This window comes from Lactuca virosa, chromosome 4 (genome assembly GCF_052849685.1).
Source record: "Lactuca virosa cultivar CGN04683 chromosome 4, Lactuca_virosa_CGN04683_v6, whole genome shotgun sequence".
Lineage (NCBI taxonomy): Eukaryota > Viridiplantae > Streptophyta > Magnoliopsida > Asterales > Asteraceae > Lactuca > Lactuca virosa.
Window position 1 is genome coordinate 176,106,713 of NC_136429.1, and position 20,623 is coordinate 176,127,335.

Below are 20,623 nucleotides of genomic sequence, written 5' to 3' on the forward strand. Positions count from 1 at the left end.
TCTGATACGATCACTTTCCATCTAGTGAACGAGACAAAGGTTAGGCTATCCAAGAAACTCTTCTGCCAGATTCTTGATATTCCAAATTCGCCTCCTTATGTTGATTTCACATTCCCTCAAATTGTCTATATGTTTAATGAGATGGGATATCAGCCACCATTGTCCAAAATAAGTGATTTTAAGACATCTGGTCTTCCAAGACTGTGGAATTTCTTATTTGGTATTTTTCTACGCTGTTTAACCGGGAGAACAGTTGGTTTAGACAAAGGAAGAATGGAGGTGTATGCAATGGTTGCAGGTCTATACTACGATCTTCAAGTGGACTATTCTACACAATTATGGAAGGAATTCCAAAAGGGTGTAGAACATACGAATGCCCTTCACGGTATTTCGTGTGCAAGATATTGGAGCCTGATTCTGCAATATTTTTATAATAAGGAAGGGATTTTGGTACCAAATGATGAAGAAAAAGTTGCTTTTCAATCATACCATTATCCGAAGGAAATTGTAGATAATGTTGATGATTTCCTAACTGTGGCTCGAATTCCAGATGCGATGCTCAAAAGGGTTGATCCTACGAATTCTGTTTTGGTGGTATATTTGCAAACCATTGATTCTTCTGTTCAGACTGGGATTTTGTTGCCTAGGGAAGAAAAGAAGTCTAAAAAATCAAAGAAGTCTGATCCTACTTCATCTGAAAAGACAACCAAGGATTCGAAATCCTCGAAGTCTCCAAAGAAAAAGCCTGAAACTGGTGAAGTATCTATTGATGAGACCCAAGTGATTGAGGCTATCATTGCAGAAACTCAAGAGAATGTCATTATTCCTTCGAAGACTGGAATGTTTCGAAGAATTAAAATGAAGTTCACTCACAAACGCAAGTCTCCTACACAGAAAATGGTTCGAAAACCTCAAATCACTCATCAAGGAGTGTTAATTCGCGAAGTACCAACACCTGTCTCTCCGGTGTCCAAGAAAAGAATGGCTGAGGATATGGCCAAATGTTTGTCCAAGAAGAAAAAGAGGAAGACTCGAAAGATGGTGATTACCACTGAGTCCACTGAGGATGATGAAGAACGAATTCCTGAAACTCCTGAACCAACTCTTAACGATCAGACTTCGACTCCTGAGCAAATACTCATTATACCACCCGAAGATTCGATTACCAAGTCAGTTTCTGAGGCGGTTCGAACTTCAGGCATCCCTGGACACGTATCTGATACGGATGCAAATGTCGATATGGGTGAAGACAGTTCGAAAAATGCAGCTTCAGGTCATACTACTTCTACTCCTTTTGAACATATTGTTTCGTTACCATTATCCACTACTCCTCTCACATCAACTACACATTCCCCAACATTCGAACATATTCTTGATCAGCCTTTTACTTCCATTTTTTCTTCACAATCTACTGAGCCACCCAAATCAACTTCTCCTATTCAAGACACTAATTTTATGGAGACAAAGGCTGACAATGAAGGGTTTGGAGGAACGTTTGAAGACTTGGAATTTCAAGATGAAGAAGAACAATTTCCAGATCACATGTTGATGACCATGAAGCAGTTTAAGATCTTAAATCAGAAGTTGAATTCCATACTTCAGTCTCAAGCGGATATGGGGGGTGGTTCTTCTGTTTTAAGTTTGGAGGTTGACACTATGATCAAGATGTTCGAAGCCAGAATAGTGAGCAAAGTATCTGGCATGATTAAAGATTTTGAATGTCGAGTCTTGGAGAAAGTTGATCTCAATGATCAAAACACTGAAATTCGACTCAATTCTCAAAGTTCGAAATTTGCTAGTGATTTGAAAGAGTTGAAGAATGTAGCAAAGGAACGACATGTGCTTTTTGTTGAAGATGTGAAGAAAGTACGAGAGGATGTAAACTTGCAGATTCACGAACTTCGTGATGATATGAAAAGAGAAATCGCTACGGCTCAACAAGACTATGCTTCATTGCATCAAAAAGTTGATATAATTTGTGACGCTGTCACCAAATTTGTCAAGTTTTATGAAAATTTGAGTCCTCAAATTTCTCAAATTTCAACAACAGAAAGTGCGAATTTTGAAGAAGTAATTTCTCTACTGAAGGAGTTAAAGGAACTTTCTGTCAAGCCAGTTTTGTCTCCACTGATGACTCCTGAATTTTTGTCTCAGAAGTTTATCCAATTCGAAGCCATTCTTAACAAACAACTTGCTCCTCTCTTTCGCATATCAAGTCTTCTTCCAACCACAAATGCTCCACCTGCTATCACAGGGGTGCAAGGGGGAGAAAGGAAAACCAGTGAGTCGAAGACTAGTGGAGAAGATGCGAAAGTGGTGGGAAAAGTCTTTTCTTCTAAAATCCCAACAACAAAGCCAATAATAGTTTCGGCTGGGATGGTGACTTCTACAGTTGTAACAACATTACCCATTACAAGAACTTTTTTGAAAGGGATTGTAATTGGTAAATCTTTGGAGACTGGTGGAAGTGGTTCAATTCCAAAAGAGATAATTGATAATCCATCATTGAAAGACAAGGGGAACTTGATTGTTGTCGAAAAGTCGAAGGAAGAAAAGAAGGCTGAAGCTGAAGCTGAGATCGAAAAGCTCAGAATCGTTCAAAGTATAATGGCTCAGCGAGCAAGTGATCCAAAAGGAATGGATAAAGGGGATCCAACGAAACACTATAACTATGAAACAATCGAAGCCAAGGTTACATTCAATCACATGTATTCGTTTGAAAAGAAACCAAGGCAGAGTTACCTGGTCACGAATACTGATGCAAGCCAGCTGGATTTCCCGATAAATGAAATGATGTTTATCATGCCTCAGTTCAAGGCAGAAGGGAATTTTAAAAACAAGGATGAAGGGACACACATGAAAATTCGTTTTCATGCTGTTCTAGGAAAAGCCCCTGAGGATGTTTGGTCTTTGATCAAAATCAAGAGGTGATAAGTATGAAAAAGGATGTGGTTTTTGAAAACACAGTCCAAAATTTTAAATATGTGGTTGCCAGGGCAGATGGAAAAATTTGCGAATTCACTGTTGCAGATTTTCCATTAATGAACTTGTATGATCTTATACAAGTTGCATTACTTTTGAAAGATAAATCCTTTTCATTCCTTCAAAACACAGAACCAGAAGAATTCAAGATTGGAGTTGCTCACATCAAAATCTTCATCGAAAATTACTATGAGTGTTTGGCAATGACTGATGTGGAGTTAGCAACAACTAAAGGAATGGAAATAACTGCTCCAATGGCTCCTTTGAAGACTCAGGCTGATTTGAAGAAGTATGCTGATGGTGAAATTTGCCTAAAGCCTTTTGGATTAGTCTTCGCAGGAAAAGACAAAGCTGGAAAAGCGAAAAGGTTTTTATTCCAGGCAAGTGAAGTGGAGAGGTACATTACGTCTCAATATACGAACTTAATTGTTCGTATGAATCACTGCAAGAAGAACAATGAAGGAGATAAGAAAGAGTTGAAGAAAATTATCTCTTGGTACACAGAGATTCGAAGGGTGTTGCTGTATTCCATCACACTTCTTACAAAATGAAGACTTCGACTATGATTATAAATGGAGAGATTGTAAGGGTCGAAATGTTGTAATTAGTCGAAGTATGTTTTGTACCGTTCGAACATTTTGTAATCTATTTTACTAGGGCATTGTATTCGAAGCTTAACGTATAGTCCTTAGTATATTTTTTGTACGCTTTCCTCTCTTATAAATAGGAGTGTTTACTAGAGTCATAAGTACGAGTCTTTACATAATTGACATTTGTACTCTGTAAAACTTGAGAGCGTAATAGAGCTGAAACAAGATCATATTTACATATGTGTTCAAATCTTGCAATCCTACTTTGATCATTAAACTCTGATTCATTTCATACTCGATTCATTGTTTCATCAGAATCCTTGCATAACTCCAACCTGTTTTTTGTTCTAAGTGACTTGACATGGTTATAGTCTATTTCCCAACCATCAGCTTCCACTCCTTGAACCACCCAAACACTTCATCTTGGTCCTTTGTCTTTAGAATTACACCTAGATCTTCATTGATTAATCATTGATAAAAGTCACAAAGTATTGCCATCCACCATGAGAGTTTACAAGAGAGAAACCCCAGAGATCTGAGTGAACAAAATCTTGGATCTCCTTGCCTGAGTGTTAAACCAAACTAAACTTCACCCTGCGTTGTATCTCTTGAACACACATTTTACCAGACACCAAAAAACCCCTTCTCGCTCACATGCACCAACTTATGATGCCACAAATTCCTTTGATCATCATATTGATCCAAGGATTTGGATACAATCTTCTATCCCCCAACCATACAACCATCTATAATACAAATCCCATGAGGATTCATCAATCCCTTCATAACTACAAGAACACCCTTGGTGACCCTTAACCAGTAACCCTCTCCGGAATACTTCAATCAATCCATAGCCAAAGTTCCATGAGAAATCTAATTCTTTTGAATTTCTGAAAAGAAGTAACAATCTAGTCTCCTGAGCATACCAATGTTCATCTTGATCTGCACCATCCCACTACCCTTGATGATGCTCACCCAATCATCACCGATCTTAACTGTGCTATTCCATACTTTGAAGGAGTCGGACCAGTCATCATTGCATGTCATATGATAAGATGCTCTAGAGTCCAGGGTCCAAGCGTCAGCAGAACTAGATGTACATACTGTCAAAACTTCACCATCATCCCTTTTAGTTAAATTTCCTTGAAGCACAACAATATTGTTGTTTCTTAGTCCAACACCATTATTTCCTTACTTTAGCAATGAGAAATCTCTTCTGAAGTGCCTATTTTCCTTGTAGTTATAACATTTGATGTTCGCTTTAAATTCGGAACTTGACTTCCCTTTGTTACCTCCACCACTATATGATGTTATTCCTCTGCATGCAAACAAACTGGAACTGGCTTCTTCTCTGACTGAAACTTTTCTTTTTAGTTCCTGAGACATCAAATAATCCTACACACCATTAATAGTGATCGTTGTCCTACTATACAACATATCATCAAAGATATTCTTATAAGAATTCAACAACGAACACAAGAGGATAAGTGTTTGATCTTCATGTTCAATCTTTACATTCACATCTTGTAAATCCAATTTGATCTAATTAAAGTTATCTAGATGGTCCTTCACTTCGGTGGTCTCTAACATCATAAGACTGTACAAACACTGCTTCTGATACAGCCTGTTCGTCAGAAATTGTTTTGATACTTGTCACATAATTTCTCCCAAATCCTAGATGCACTCGTAACCTCCCTTAGTACTTCGTCTATCAAACTCAACATAATAGTGATATGTGATCTTGCGAGAATATCAACCTTCCTTTCACCTGCCATGTCCTTTGGCATTTTTTCTTCTCCTTCTAGTGTCGCTGCACATCCTTGTTGAACTATAAGAGCCTTCATCTTCACCTTCAATAAAGTAAAATCATTAGAACCATTGAACTTCTCCAAAACGAACTTGTGAGATGCCATCTTCAATCAACAAAACAGCAACCGTAGCTCTGATACCACTTATTAGGAAGTAAAGAGGATAATTAGCAAAACTAAAAGAACACACAAGATATAGTATTTACATTTTGCGGTCAAGGTGACGTATGTCCATGGGTAGGAAGAGAGTGCTCTTTATTTCAGAGCTCTCAAACAGAGATAACGATTACAATTTTCATAGAAATTCGCCTAACATTCTATAATTCTAGATAGAAAATTACCTGGCATGCATCCCTATTTATACTTGAAGGATCAGACCTAAATCCCTAATGGGAAAGCCCATTCACCCATAGGCCCATGAATGGTGTCAACAAATCACAATCCGCCATGTATATCAGCAACGCACATGTAGATCACCTTGAACGATAGTTGAGCATCATGAACACTAATGGCACAATAGCCATCATGGTGGCACAACATGGTGTATTTCTTTAGCATCATCATCTTCTGGGTATATGTGGATAAACATGGCACAATAAAGGAATATAGATGGCACATCATGTATCAAGATGGTTCATGATGGCACAACATCTCCTCCATGGCGCAACATATCCTTGGCTCAACATTTCCTTTGATCAACATCTCCTTGGCTCAACATCACCTCGACACTACTTCACACATAATGGAGTATCATGCTATCATTTGATGCAACATCCCTAAGGATGTTGCAACTTCCTTTACATGGCACACGAAGATGCTCCATGTTGCTCCAAGTTGCTCTAAGTTGATCCAAGTCGCTAAAAGTCACTTCAAGTTGCTCCAAGGCACGCCAAGTTGCTCCAAACTACCTTTTGGAAGATCCGTTCCTTTGTCACTTGATTTGTTCCTTTTTCTGATGATCCATTCCTTTCTTAGAAGATATTTTCCTTTATGTCATGCTCCATGAATGCAATTTCTCCATGAGAATGCTCCAAATACTCAAGTCATATTTAATAGTAGGAATAAATTTTAGTCAAAACTCAAAGGTTTATGGATTATGGAAAACCAAAACCCAGAACATGACATGCTAGTGTAAACTACGAAGTAGTAAAAAGAAAAGATTTGTATGTTGAAAGTGGGTATGCATTCGAATAATTTATTAACTAGTAGTATATAATTGTTGTTCAATTGAACATTAACAAGTTTATGTTACTTGAAAGGAGTTCAACATTGAATTTGATGCTCAAGAAAACCTTATACATAGATTAAATATGATTATGCTTCTTCTTCGTTTTTATTATGAAAGAAGAGATAACAAAAGATAAAAACAGTGTTTTAAATTTCTGATAAAAGCTAATAGCAAAAATTTTCAAAATTTTTAAAAAAATATCTTAAAAAACACAGCAAAAGTGATTGGTTTTGTGATGTTTGAAAAGCTATAATGTTTGTATTGATTTCAATGATAGATTTCATGGTTTAAGGATCATTCTGAATTTGGTTGATTATAATTACTCTTATGGGCTATTGAGTGTTGAATTTATGGATCATATTGTCAATTTAGTGATTAAGGATCATATCGCTATTGCAGGTAAAACGAAATAGCTTTGGCAACAACTGATTAGATACATTACTCAAAAGGATACTTTAGAAAAAAATCAAGTGAAGTTACCATGCTATTTTGTTGATTCCCATTTGCGCATTACATTTTTAAGCCCCTTTACTTTCATCTATTTCTATGTAATTTTAGTATTACATATGGACCATTCTTATAATTTTCTTCTACACAATTATACAAGGGTCATTTTTGTAAGTTGTAAATAAAATAGGAACAATTTATGTAATTTTATTTCATGCTCTTACACAAATGACATTTTATGTAATTCTAGTTTTACACATGTACTAGTCAATTCCTATAATTTTTCTTTACAAAGTGAATTTTTGTGTAATTTTAGCAATACACATCGACCATTAATGTAATTCTGCAAAAAAAAAAAAAAACAGAAAAGAATAAAGATGTGCCATTGCGATCATTAATGTATTTCTTCAAAATGAAAATAAAAAACTTTTTTGTATTGATGTGCCCTTGCGCTCAATAACTTTGACATAAGTCCATGTACGCAATCGACTCTCTATGGCTACATAAGCGATACATATGGACACACAAACAATTAAAAAAACGCCACCATAATATACTTACAATCACTTGTTTTGTTGCGTTTAGTAAATGGCTAAACGATACATATGTAATAACAAACAATTAATGAAAACGCCACCATAAAATACATACAATCAGATATTTATTATTTTATCATGATATTTATTACGTACATCAACTTGGTTTGTTACGTTTATATATCGTTAAATGATACATATGGTTATACAAATAATTTATGTGACCATATCTGTTACCTTTTAGCCATATTAAAATCCAATACACATTATTTCCCATAAAGTAAACTTAAAGATGTGGTTGTAGTCATATTTGGCCACATTATCTGACTGGGGCTAAACGATATATATAGACACACAAACATTAAAAAAATGTCACCATAAAATGGTCACAACCACATCGTTTGTCACGTTTATTATATGTGGCTAAATGAAACATATGACCATACAAACAATTCATATGACCATGGGTATTAGCTTTATCCACATTAGAATCCATTGCATATTATTTCCAATAAAATGAACAAAAAGACATGGAAGATGGTTATATTTGGCCACATTATTCGACTAAGGCTAAAGATACATTCAGACACATGGTTTGTCATGTTTATTATATGTGACTAAATGATTCATATGGTCATAAAAACAACTGATGTGACCATAGGTATTACCTATAACCACATTAGAATCCATTTCACATTATTTCTGATAAAACAAACACAAATATGTGGTAGATGGTCATATTTGGCCACATTATTCGACTGAAGCTAAACGATACATTTGGACACACGAACAATTAAAAAAATGCCATCATAATATATTTACAGCCACATGGTTTAGCACGTTCATTGTATGCGGCTAAACGATACTTATGGTCATACAAATAATTCATGTGGCCATAGGTATTAATTATTGTTAGTGACATTAGATTTCTATATGTTTCGTTAAATGATACATATGGTCATACAAACAATTGATGTGACCATAGGTATTACCTTTTCCCCACATTAAATTTCTATATGTGAAAATATATATACTAATGATCTCATCGATACCATTACAATTTTTAAATGTGGCGAAAATAATCCAAGATTTTACCAATGATAATTTGCCACACTTTATAATGAAATTCTCACATTTTTTTCCAAAATGCGGCAAAGCGATTTTTAAAATGTGTGGTCGTAGGTTATTTTTTTGTAGTGCACTAGCTTTGAAATACACACCAGAATAATCCTCACTCCTAGATAATCCAAACTTTTTGACTTTATCGCGGAAGCAAAGATTACAACTGCAAGATGCTTGTTTGAATCCATAAGTGGATTTCTCAAGCTTATATAATCTCTCATGAAATTTAGCATCTATAAAACCTTTTGTATGACTCATGTAGACGTCCTCAGTAAGCTTTCCATTTAAGAAAGTATTATTAACATTCATTTTTCATACGTCATAATTATAATAGGTTATTATGGTAAGCATTATCTTGAACTATTTGATCTTAGCCACTGGTGAGAAGGTCTCATCGTAGTCATCCCCTTTGGTTTGAGTAAATACCTTCAAAACAATCGATCTTTAAACGTGTGCACCTTTCCATTTATGTCAGTCTTATTCTTGACGAACCATTTGCAACTTACTGTCTTTCGATCAAGTACATGATCAACTAAGTTCCATTCTTGGTTATCATACATGGATTGGATCTCTCTATCTACAACCTATTTCCATTTTGCAGCCTTTGGTTCTGCCATTTCTTCCTTGTAGTTTGCCAGCTCATCCAAATTTATGAGTGTGTTATCACCGATAAACGTATCCTCGTATGTACTTATATGGAAACTATAAAACTCGAGTGACATGCTAACTCTACTGGATCAACGAAGATATAATGAATTGTCAAGGGGATCGCGTATATCTCATCCTATGGTTGAATGCTAGTGCCATTTAAGGTTCCTTCATTGGATGAATCTGGCATTTCATCCAAATCAACATCACTCCCACTGTCCTCTTTGAATATGAGCTCTCTTTCACGAAAGACTCCTATTTGAGTAATAAAGACCGCGTTCTCAGTAGGTTAGTGGAACAAATATCCAAAGGAATTTTTTGGGTAGCTAATGAAAATACACTTCTCAACTCTTGGTTCAAGTTTCTCATTATATTATCATCTTAGGAGATCCTCACAACCTCAGACGTTGATATGTGCGAGCGAGGGAAGTTTCCCTTTCCACATCTTATGAGGTGTTTTAAAAAACTTCTTTGTGGGAAGTAGATTTAAGATTTGGGTGGCTATCTCTAGGGAATACCCTAGAAAAATATATGAAGAGAAGCTCGACTCATCATGGAATGAACCATATCATGTAGGGTTCGATTATGCCTCTCAACCACACCATTAAGTTGTGGTGTTCTGGGAGGAGTCGATTGGGAAACAATTCCACACTCCTTGAGGTAGTCATTGGACTCGATACTAAGATACTCTCCATATCTATCAGATGAGATCATCTTTACCTTCTTGCCCAATTGATTCTTGACTTCATGCTTAAACTCTTTGAATCTTTCGAAATTCCTGATTTATGTTTGAGTAAGTAGATATACCCGTATCTACTATAATCATTCATAAATGTCACATGGTATCGAATAGCAACCCTCGTGGTAGATTTGAAGGGCACACACACATCATTATGGAGAAGTTCCAACAGTCCTTCACCTCTTTGACATGTTCTAGTGAAATGTGATTTTGTCATCTTGTCCAATAGACAAGATTCACATTCATCATCTGACCTTAAGTCAAATGATTCCAATACTCCATTCTTTTGGAGTCGGGCGATTCGTTTCTTGTTTATGTGCCCAAGACGACAATGTCATAAACACGCTTTGTCTACTCCATTAGATGAATGAATATGGAATATACTATTGCCTAAGTTATCAACTCACATTATAGTTTCATACATGCCATTATAAGGAAAAGATTTAAATATAAAAAACACATTTTTATAAACCAAAATTGACCCATTTTCATTATCAAACGAATATTGATATCCTTGTTTTGTGTGAAATGAAATAGTGTTTCTTGTCATATCTGATGGATAACATCAATTAAATAAATCAACCCTAAAACCACCATCAAGCACAACTCTATATGTGAAGAACGCCTATTCCTCATGCTTGGGTACAATCTCCCATGCTCTACTTCCTCACTTTCTCTTAGACCCTGAATATCAGAACAAATTTGAAAAACATTTCCGTATCAAGGACCCAAGAATGAGAAAGTTATGTGTTATTGATTTGGATAGTGTATATAGCTAATAAGGAGTCAGATGATTTGATCTTCCCCTCTTTCGAATCTTGTATGTATTTCTGTCAACTTCTTCTCCAATGCCCCTTTTCGCCACAGTAAACGAAAGTGGCCTCCATTGGATCACTAACAACAAGAAAATTAATGTCAGGATTCCCCTTCGACCTACTACTAGATGCTTTATCATGGGCCTTACTATGACAACCCGAAATTTCTATCTTTTACAGCCATTCAATTCAATCAAAGTCAGACTCGTTTCTGCTATCTTTTAGCATTGTTTAGGGTCTGTTTGAGTGTTCTAAGCCTAAGTACATTCAAGGTTTGGGTTTAGGGATGAGTTAACTTAAGTTCATCGTGTTGCATTCAAGCCAAGAACTCCATCAAGAGAAGTTTACGGCCGCAAACATGTGTGTACGACCGTAAACTCAAGGTGGCTGTGAACTCAGGCCCCACATATATGATATTCATTCATTTACCTTCAGTTCTTACACATGCAAGTCAATAAAGTCAATTCTCTCTCAAGTATCATCAAGATTTTCATCCTTATCTTCCAAAGTGTAAGTGATTCTTCCATTTGTTAGTTGATAACTTTCATAATCTAGTGAAACTCCATGATTTCATCCATGAAATTACCTCTTTTGGTTAGATCTTCAAGATCATCATCTTTCACCAAGAACACCAAGAACACACACTAGTTATTGGTGGCCGTGAACACCCCCTTCAATCCTAAAAAAGTAAGTATCTTTCCATATACTAGTTTCCCATTAGAAGCTTGAATTACACCCTTGAAATAAACCACTTTAGATGGATCATCAAGAGTTTACGGCCATGAGCATCTCCCTTGGCCGTAAACCCTTGTTTGATGCATGTCTTGGCCGCAAACTCCTCTCATGTCCCAACATAGGGTTGTAAACACTTAATGGATTCTAGATAGGGCCATAAACACCTCTTTTGCATGTTTCTTCCATGAGTGTACGACTGTACACTCATTGACCGTACACTCCTTGGCCGTGAACACCCCTTTGTGTGGCCGTGAACCCCTTTAATGCAATCATATGTGAGTGTAACACTTCAATCCAAGTGTTTCCTAGTCCCTAAGGTGGTTCCCTAGCATAATTAGTTGTTATATACACTAATTATATCCATATATGTATCACTATATGCTTACTAGGATCCGTTTGTGCTCGAGATTCACTTAACACTTAGCTTCCTATATCGATCTTACATTCGTATCACTCACTACAGGTGAGTTCATACCCTTAACTTATCTTTTAAATGATTTTAAATTTTTTTATGGGGGGGGGGGGAATACAAGTAGAAACTTTATAGTTATCATATCAATCACATGTGATTATTAACTATCAAACAAGTGGATTTCTTATACTTCAAACTGTTTTATCAAGCAAACTATTTCAAAACATTTTATAAACTGACATCAAGTCATCAATAGCCATTCAAATGGTTAAAACTCTTTTATATGCTAAAATCTTTATTAAACTCTTTTAAACTTATATATTATCAAAATCATGTCTATATAGATACAGTTATATAAGTAAGGTTGAAAGGGCTTAGGACTGATAACTCACTTTATTTCCTGTTCCTTGTTTGGTTGTGGACTTAGGGTATCCGGTTGTTTGTCCGAGTATCATTTGAATCTTAGTTATATATTATGTATATGTGTATAGATATAAAAGTTGTTATCTCAGTTCAACACCTTTGGGTGGCAAAGGTGTACAAACATACTCAGTCATTCAAACAACATTACTAGTAAACTATAATAGGTATAGTTTAGAGAATTACTACTCACCATTTCTAGTACAATGAAACATACAAGAGTCAGTTCATACATGAGTCAGAAAGAACATACAATAATGAGAAACAGAAAGAACACACTATGCTGAGAAACAAAGAGAACATACACTACACTATACAAAGAGAACATACTATACACTAGAACAGAGAGAACATACAATACACTAGAACATACTATACAAACACAAGAATACTATAACATTAATGTGAGCCACTACTAAATGACATGTCAATATACTGTTGTGTCACGTTTTGTAACTATATTCTTCTTGAGGGAGAGCGTGAATTTGTGTATAGATCTATACGAGATTGACCATCCTACACCTTGCTGCTAGCTACGGTGGGACCTGCAGGTCTACGGGTGACGAATGACATACCATTTTGACGTCTTTGATCGTCGTGTTTTACTAGTCAATCAAGTATGGTTACAACCTCATCACATTTTACCTTAATTAAACAAACTGGTTTAAGGTAGTTAGTATATTGGTAGTTACTTATATACAAAACTACAGTACATCTTTATTTTCCCATTGCATTCACATTGTGATATTCTCACATAAACGGTAATGTAAACTATATTTTGGTAATGATAGTCATGATTGGGAAAACACTCACATTTACAAAGGAACAAACATACATAACAGTTGTGTCTTGGTAGAAGACTACATTTCATAATAAAGTAGAAAATATAGGATTTTCTAGGAGATACAACAATTACATCAAACTCTTACAAACATTTACAGCAAACATTTACAAACACTTTCATACAAAACAATGACACTAAAATACTTATGAACTCACCAGCTTTAATGCTTATCTACTCTTTCAAAATAACTTGTATTCTCAGGTCACCAGTAGACAGGTACACTTGACCAGATTTTGAGAAGACGGAGCTCATACAAGACTCGTCTTTTATTTTGGTTCTTATTTTGGTGTCTTATAAACTATACACATAACACACTTGTACTAAATTATATTATCAATGCAATGGATGATGTTGTTTCTTGTTACTATTGTGCATTGTTATGATACTGTACATGACGTCCTCCGCCCCCAAACGTTTCCGCCGTTCTGGTTTTGGGGTGCGACAGACTGGTATCAGAGCTTTGTTTATAGTGAATTGAGTATATCAACCCATAAAAGATATACAACTATAAACACATCAGGATTAAAATACTCTGACCAAGAGTTTATACTTTTAGATAATAAAATATTTAACAAAAGTATACATACATGCATTCATACTAAAATCAGTGTCACTAAGACATAACAAAAGTATTGCGGTTGTTGGATAGCACAAGTAGGCTTGGGGACATATAATCAGATTTTGGGAGTGATATAGCCTGATCAACTATATCTTTCCGAGAAGTGATTAGCATGTGCCTAGGAATGGTTGTGGTGTTGCAGCAAGTCTAAAAACTTACCAACACTACTATAATGAAAACATTAGAACAGAACATAAACTTAAAATATTATAGGAGTATTTTGTGTTACTATAATTACTTATGTGCAAACTAAAAAGGTCTTTATTAGTATGTCAATAGTTGCTGAGTGGATACGCTACGGTTATATGTGACTAAGGTGTCATAGACTTAGAATCTGTGATCTTTGCTTTACTTCCTGTTCCTTGTTTGGTTGTGGACTTAGAGGTAGGATCACTTATTCGAAGGTCTATCATGTTTTGGTTACATATGACTGGTATGCACTACGCAAATGTTGGAGTAACTGGTAAGGATCATCTTATAATTATCTTAATTAGTACGTCTATTAATTATTTCTTTTACCCCTATTCTTGCGTAGATAACGTGGCTGGATTCAATCTCCCTAGGGACCCGTACTTTCCCAACCAAGGTAATGGTGGATGGCTCGATGCAGAGCCAGAAGAGAATCATGCAATTCCTTTGGATGATGACTTTGCAGAGAACTTCCCGGATGATTCTGACTCCTAGCCGGAAGTCAATCATCTACCCCTGGTAGCTCCAATCCCAAATCATAACCCTCGTCCGTCTTTTCAAGGCCTGACGCCTCTGTGGGCGGAAAACTTGGGTAGATGGATTCAAGAACAGGGTCAACCTATACCATACAACGGAGACAGAAGCTTCTACAACCTGAGCGAGGGAGGCGCAACAGACAGAGTCCTACCTATTCTGGTCCCCAGGGTTGCTCGAAATGAAGAGCGGGGTAGGACATCCATCAAACGAATCATGGAAGTTGATGCAAATGTGGGAGTTAATACAGTCCGCATTCGTCGTCTTGAAGATGCTCATGGGAGATCTATGAGAGACAATGAGGCTCTACCGCAATAATTAGCTGAAACTCGAGCTGAAGTCATGGAACTCCGAGCACGCCAAAGAGTATATGAACGACACCTTCATGACGTAGAGCGTCAGCTGGAAGGTTTGAGGGTTCACCCGAGGGGTACCCGTCGCCAGTAGCAGATGCTCTAATCGTCCTTTCTTTTGGTTTAAGGTATAGCCTTCTTATCTATGCTCTATGTAGCACTTTTCCCTGTAAATATTCCTGTCTTTCAAGTACTGTTGCTAGGTCTCTATGCTGTCAAAATTTTCTTATTTTGGCTTAATGTAAGACCTACTTCTAGGTCATTTTTCCCGAACTTGTTACATCATTAATGCCAATATTATTGACAGACATCTAATCTTTTGGGAAATCCATATCCAAGTGCTTTCATGCTTCTACTGTTAGATCTCTATATCAATCATACTCTCATCGGTTTTGTTGGGCTATGGCGATTTAGTCCATGGACCACTCCCATTATACTCACAACTGATTCTTACTATCATTTCATATTTGTAAACTTTTAGTTGAAAGATGCCTCCATGCCGAACACCAGGACGCAATCCTCCGATAACTCCTACTCAACCACCACCTCCTCTACAATACAATCCAACAGCTATCCAAGCTGCAGTGCCTACGGCTGTTTCGACAGCCTTAGCTCAATTCAATGCTAGTGGTACTAGCGGGAGTGGAACAACTGTGCATTCCAATCAAGGTGATGCTCCAATGCGCTCTAGGGAGTGCTCGTACAAGGACTTCACCAACTGCAAGCCCAGGTCCTTTAACGGGACTGGTGGAATCATTGCCCTTTCGTAATAGTTTGAGAACGAAATCGATCTTTGAGATCTGTTCCTGTCCGGAAGGAAGCAAAGTTAAATTTGCTGCCTGCACCTTCGCAGACAGAGCCCTGACATGGTGGAATAGCCATGTCAAGTCACTAACTCTAATAGTGGCTAATGCTATGGGCTGGGAAGCTCTGAAGGAGCTCATGATTGAGGAGTACTGCCCGAGGGGCGAGGTTCAGAAACTTGAACAGGAACTCTGGAGCCTAACCATGAAGGGCTCCGACATAGTGGCCTACACTGCCAGGTTCAGCGATCTGGTGGCACTATGTCCAGGAATGGTCCCTAATGAGGGAAAAAAGATAGAGAGGTATATCTGGGGGCTGGTGCCTCCATTTCAGGGGAATGTTTTAGCTACAAACCCCTCTACCTTCGACAGTGCCAAGCGACTGGCACAGCGGCTCATCGACCATGGAGTCCGTACCCCGACAACAACAACAACCCTGGTGTCACACCCCCAAACCGGAACGGCGGAAACGTTTGGGGGTGATTGACGTCATGCGTAGTATCACACAATTGTATCATAGCAAGCATAGTAAACACAACCAGACATTGAATACATACATGAAAAAGATTTACATTGTTTAATACATAGTTTAGTACATAGCAAAAGTACAATAGTAAAGATGTGACTTTAACGCTCCAACTTCTCCGAACTCCTGAAAGTACCTATCTACTAATGCCCTGAGAATACAAGCAGTTTTGAAATATATCAGCATAAAGCTGGTGAGTTCATAAGTGTTTAGTTCTGGTGAAAGAAATGTTTCTTTAATCCTTTGAAAAGTGTTTCCCAATAAAATCCTATATTTTCTTATGAAAGATGTTTGATTATCCATTCGTTACTTGTTTAACAGCCTGTTTATGAAAGGTTGAGTTATCCCAGGAAAATCCTATATTTTCCTTAAAAGTTGATAGTTGGTTATCTATTCTGGTATGAGGTGTACAAGTATCTACCATACTTTTATCGTTAGATGTAGTTTCCTTGAAAAACCATGTTTGCTCTCAGTGAGATGTATTAGCCTTATTACATAAATAAAACAAATAAATAAGTAGTGAACTAGATACTAAGGGTATTACTAATGCCCTCTAGTAATCAAATCGGTTATTACTTTGAGGTTAGTTCACTTGTTTCATTATTACAAAAGTAAATTTTCACTACATAAGTTGTGAGTGTCATAACCGTACTTAGACTGGATAAGGCACGTAACGGGGCCAGTATCTTTTTATGACTTTGTCACCCCTGAACCTAACGGTCCCGCTGTAGCTGGCAGCGAAGGTGCGGGATAGTCAGTCCCATATAGATCTATACACAATAGTCACGCTCTCCCTCCAAGAGATTCTGGTTACAAGTGTTAGTCCTACACTCTCGTATCCGGTGGAGTGTTACCAAGGACGTGTCTCAAAACTTAGCCTAACAAATTTACAAGTAATAATACTGAAAATCTTGTTTATGTTTTGTATGAATCCTTTGCAAAATATCGCATTTTATGGCAAGATTCACAAGTTCTTTGCTTTAGTTTTGAAAACTGTTTCTACGAGTTGATTTCTTAATCGCTTGGTAAAATGGTTTTCTATGTTAAAAGCATACTGAACATATAATTATTTTATGCAAAATGAAATAACTTGAGCACAAGTTTCCTTGTGCTTTTGCTTGTACCCTCCCCCTGAAAACATGAAAACTCAGAAAAACGTAGGGGTATGAACTCACCGTTTGACGTAGGATCTGGGTGTATGATCAGTTACGAATGCTGAGTGTCAGCCGATGTTTCGTACACAAGTGGATCCTATTAACATGTGATAACACATATGTGTTTTAGAATTAGAGTGTTTCATGACTAAACATGACGGGAAACCACCCTAAAGACTTGGAAATGCTTGTCGGGACCCTATATGATCAAACAAGGGAGGTGTACGACCAAAAGAGTGTGTGTGCGGCCAGGGTATGCGGTCAGCATGTGTGTGCGGTTGCACACAGGAGTGTGCGGCCGTACATAGGGGTGTGCAGCCGTACACTCTTCAGTTGTGCCTGAAATGTCGATTTTGAGGTGTTCTAGTGCTAATACCAAGTCCAACTAGTAAATGGAGGCCAAACTCTTCACATTGGAGAGTCTTTAAGGTGTGTACGGCCACCTTATGAAGGTGTGCGGCCGTACACCTTCAAGTGATGAAGAACACGAAGAACATGATGAGTTTTAAGCTTAGATCAAGGTGTCTTACCACTATAACAAGCTGAATGACGGAGAAGTTCACGTTTTGAGGCCTTTAGAGTGTTCTTGGATGAAGTTTTTAGAGAGAGAAAGTAGAGAGAGGAAGTAAAGTGCAGCCAAATGAAAGGAATGAGTGAAGGGGTCACCTTATATATATATAAGGGTGAGTGTGCGGCTGGAGGGTGGGTGTGCGGCCGCACACCCATGTGTGCGGCCGTACACACCTCTCAGGAGGGTGTATGGCCCGGTTTTGTCTCTATACGACTTGTTGACTCATTTCTAATCTCATTCCCGACTGTACTCAAGCTTAGAACACTTAAACTAACTCTTAAACGGCGTTAAAAGATGATAAAATCGAGTTTAATATTGATATACAGATCAATTGCACAGGATAAAAGTTTCGGGTTGTCACATCATCCCCCCGTTAGAGGGAATTTCGTCCCGAAATTCGAACATAGAATACAAATCATGGAATAGAAAAGAGATGTGGATGCTTTTGTTTCATCTGATCTTCGCGCTCCCAAGTGAATTCAGGTCACCGCTTGGCATTCCAGCGAACCTTCACTATCGGGATGCGACTTTGTTTTGTATGTTTGATCTCTCTATCCATGATTTCGATTGGTTCTTCTATGAAGTTCAGGTTCTCGTTGATCTCAATCTCGTCAAGAGGAATCGTAAGGGTTTCATCGGATACGCATTTCTTAAGATTCGAAACATGAAAGACAGGATGAATGTTGCTAAGTTCTTGCGGTAAACGAAGTTTGTAGGCTACGGGACCGATCCTAGCGAGGATCTCGAATGGTCCTATGTATCTTGGCTTTAGCTTTCCACGCTTTCTGAAGCGTATCATGCGTTTCCAGGGCGAGACCTTCAACAGAACACGGTCTCCAACCTGGAACTCCAAGGGTTTTCGTCGTTTATCAGCGTAGCTCTTTTTTCTATCTCGTGAGGCTTTCAGTCGTTCTCGGATTTGTACGATATTTTCGATGGTTTCGGGGATGGTTTCTGGGCCAGTGAGAGTGCTGTCAGGGACTTGCCCCTTGGCTAGCTGCGTGTCGCCCACCTCAGCCCACCACAGAGAGGGATTTACACTTACGGCCACAGGGGGCTTCGAACGGCGCAACCTTGATGTTGAACAGGTCGCCGTTCGTTACGAGAAGGTTCGACCAAGAGTAGTTGAGTGTCCCACGACGTATTTCCAATTGTCCGGATAACCCTCTTACTTTGTCCATGTCCTCGTCGGTGGTACCCTTCGTATGAATACTTTCGGGTTTTTCGAAGAGTGATGAATTTTTAAAGTTCGCATCTAATTTGTCGTCCCGAGTGACGAGAGTTTTGCGATAACATGATTTAAGACAACAGGGTTTGGTATAACATAGTGTCAGTCGGACTAAACATGATGTCGTCGTAGAATCGCACGTTAAGTTGGTTTGGAAGGATCGCTTTGTTAGAACATTGATGCCCCTGGGTGAATGTCTATGGTGTTTTATGTGTTTGACTCGAAGTTAACATGTACTACTAACACGAGGGTTCTGATGTTTTGGAGTTATGAACTTTCATGAAATGGTTCTTACTAGATCTCCCTATGATTGTTTGGTGTACACAAACCAGGTATAACTACAACTGAACCTAACGTATTCACTAAGCTATCATAATTTACTCATTAGAGTTTTTAAATCTTATAAGAACATCGTGATGCAATTTGGACGAGGAAATAATCACGATTATGAGCAATTATTAGGGTTTGCGGAAACATACCAAAACATAGCAGGGTTCTTTGATGCTTCCTCATTCCCTGAGGTCAGACTCCTCCCGTTTCCTCATTGTTCTTCTCTGTTGGGCAGTCTCTTTTGAAATGCCCCATTTCTCCACATGTACCGCACACTTGAACTAAGCTAGCATCGGTAGTGGAAGTGATGTGTTGAGTTGGGGTCTGTACGGAACAAGTTTCCTGGCCATCCTTAATCCTTGGACAATTTCTTTTGTAATGTCCGGGTTCGCCACAAATGTAGCAAACTTGATTCATCCTTACACCAGTAATCGAGGTGTTTGGCTGTGCAGGTGCCCTGCAGTATCCTGTGGTGTGTCCTTGCCTGTTGCAGTTCTTACATCGAAGTTTACGGCACTTTCCTACATGGTGGAAGTTTCATTTCTCGCAACTTGGAAGTTTTCCAGCATATTGCCGCACTGGTTGTGCGGATGTGGCGGTTGTAGAAGTTATCTCGAGTTGTTGTTTCTTGGCAAGTTTCTGAGACGACTTGTTCTTCCTCTCGGACCAAAATTTCCGTTTGGCGCTCTTAGGTTTGGAAGTTGGAGTGTTCTCTTGGACAAGCCCTTGTTGATTTCCTGGTGTGTTGTTACAACTTGAGGCGTGTAAGTTGTTCCCATTCCCATTTAGGTTGTTAGCATTAAGAACAGCTAGAGCGGCTGCTACGGCTGCTGTGACAGTAGCTTGGAACGTAGCTGAGTCCATCTGGAGGATTGGTGTCTTACTGGTGGATTGGTTCTGCTTCTTCGGAGGCATGATTTGCTATATATCAAGAAGAGAGTTTGTGAGCAACAATGGTTGCTTCTGGATGTATCCTAAATGTTTGTCTAT